The sequence below is a fragment of the Sus scrofa genome, unplaced genomic scaffold, assembly GCF_000003025.6.
Source record: "Sus scrofa isolate TJ Tabasco breed Duroc unplaced genomic scaffold, Sscrofa11.1 Contig2468, whole genome shotgun sequence".
NCBI lineage: Eukaryota > Metazoa > Chordata > Mammalia > Artiodactyla > Suidae > Sus > Sus scrofa.
In genome coordinates, this window is record NW_018085099.1 from 7,300 (window position 1) to 10,027 (window position 2,728).

The following is a 2,728-nucleotide window of genomic DNA, read 5'->3' on the forward strand; positions in this document are numbered from 1 at the left end:
AATATATAATTCTAATGGTGTATAAAACTTGTAATACATTTTCCCACATCAAGTATTCCCACATCAAGTAGCTGAGTTTTATGGATAATCACACAATCACACTATTTTAGAAAAGTTCTAGTCCAAACTTGTAATACATTTAGTCCAAGCTTGTAAATCTATTATGTATTACATTAGTCCAAGCTTGTAATACATTGTAACATCTAGTCCAAGCTTGTAATACATTTTCCCACATCAAGTAGCTGAGTTTTATGGATAATCACACAATCACACTATTTTAGAAAAAGTTCTAGTCCAAACTTCCAGATTGACATATGAGAAAATTCAGACCCTAAGTTTAAGAGCGAACTCCCTAAGGTCATCTAAATAAAAATATAATATTAAATTTATTAATTTAAAAGAACCTAACAAATACCAGCTTACTTGGCCATAATTTTTACTTGTACCATTAATTTTTCAATTATTCATATAAATTCTCTACCTTGTTTACTTCTGTATCTCATCAAATTTTTACTCTATGTTGACACATTCCTTCTCTTCTTCTCCTCCTCCTCCTCTTCCTCCACCTACTCTTCCTCCTACCCTCTCCTCCCTCCTTCTCCAACCCCAAAATCAGTTTAGGATTTGGGCACTGAAGGACTATGGGCCAAAGAAACTCTACTTCTCTGCATGATTTCATTCTGCTGGGCTTCTCTGACCATCCCAAACTGGAGATGGCCCTGTCAGGAGTTGTCGCCACCTTCTACTTGATCACACTGGTCGGTAACACAGCCATCATTCTTGCGTCTCTCCTGGACTCCCACCTCCACACACCAATGTACTTCTTCCTCCGGAATTTATCTTTCCTAGACCTATGTTTCACAACCAGCATCGTCCCCTCAGATGCTGGTTAACTTGTGGGGGCCTCATAAGACCATCAGCTATGGGGGCTGTGTCATTCAGCTCTATGTTTATATTGGTTGGGGCTCCATCGAGTGCCTTCTCCTAGCTGTTATGTCCTACGATCGTTTCACAGCTATTTGTAAGCCCCTCCATTATTTGGTAATCATGAACCCACATTTATGTCTCAAGATGATTATCATGGGTCTGGAGCATTAGTTTTGGCCAATTCTGTTGTACTATGTACACTCACTCTGAATCTGCCCAGATGTGGAAACAACCTTCTGGGATCATTTCTTGTGTGAGTTGCCAGCTATGCTCAAGATAGCGTGTATAGACACCACAGCAGTTGAATTGTCTGTTTTTGCTTTAGGCATCGCCATTGTCCTTACACCACTCATCCTTATTCTTATATCCTATGGCTACATTGCCAAAGCTGTGCTGAGAATGAAGTCAAGGGCAAGGCCAGCGGAAAGCAATCAATACCTGTGGATCTCATCTCACTGTGGTGTCTATCTTCTACGGAGCTATTATCTACATGTACCTGCAACCAGGTAACAATGCCTCCAGAGGTCAGGGTAAGTTTCTCACCCTCTTTTACACCATCATCACACCAAGTCTCAACCCTCTCATTTACACTTTAAGGAATAAAGACATGAAGGAGGCACTGAAGAAGCTGATGAGAGTTGATCACAAATCTACTAAATCAAAAAGGACCTGGAAGTCATAGAAAAAATTAATGTGATGGAGGCAATAATAAGGTTATCTAACTTTCATTTTTACTGAGGCAAGTAATCCCTAGATCACAGAGATCGATTTATGTAATAATTCTTGTATGCAAACACTTTGTGGATGCAAACAATATAACCACCCTACCTTTTTTGGCTTCTAATCATGACATCAATATCATTATCTTGAGTAATGGCTCTAAGTTACTTAAGCTATTTACCTCTTTATCATGATACAAAGGAGTGAGAAGGCACAAATTAAAGGATTTTAAAGGTGACAAAAAAGGCTTACTCATTTCTCATTCATTCATGAAAGATTTATTTCATCATTGTCTCAATCCCAATGGAAAGAAAATATGACAAGTTGGAGGTGAGTTAGGCCTTTTGACATAAATCTACATGGAATTTACATAAATTTTGAGGGATTGTACTAATATGTGTATGTAGTGGAAATTTCATAAAATAAATATTTTCATTGTCATATATCATGTTATAATGTTTATATTTTTATGGGAAATGTGATGATGAATAAACTTTGGTATTTTTCTATGATCTAAAACCTATCTCTAAAAGACGCCTTTGTTTAATAATTGTAAATCCTTATTAATAATTATAATCTGGATGGATTTGGAACTTTGGATACATTGTTGTAAAAGAAAAGGTAATATTTTCTCCTCTATCACATTACATTCTTGAAATGTAAAGAAAGGAGGGTCTTTGGATAATTTTCACTTCCCCAGTCTGAACGACAATAATGACTCACATAAAGCATGTTTAATTTGATAAAGAATAGTGTCGACGTTCTTATGGTCCACATAATACCTTTTTAGAGTTGCCTTCAGAAACAGCTCACCATCCCACAAAAAAAGGTTCACAGAGAGTACATAAGTTCTGTGCTTAAGTCTGCTCTTAACTTAGTACCATCTATAAGTAATAGGGCTAGAAAATACATTAAGACTTGCTATCTTCAATTATCCAAGTACACAAAATGCACAATAGTAATGGACTCAGGAGAAAATTACAGGTTATACTCATCATTGTTTGTTTTCTTGCTTACACTTACTTTTATTTTCTTTTCCAGTCTTTGGCATTTGGGTTGCAAATTGAACCAAAATTTCAAA

At 36.4% G+C, this 2,728-nt stretch overlaps 1 pseudogene; it reads left to right on the plus strand.

Annotated features, from left to right (window-relative positions):
- The first annotated feature begins 612 nt into the window (after positions 1-612).
- LOC110258590 lies at positions 613-1,787 on the plus strand (annotated as a pseudogene).
- The last annotated feature ends 941 nt before the right edge of the window (positions 1,788-2,728 follow it).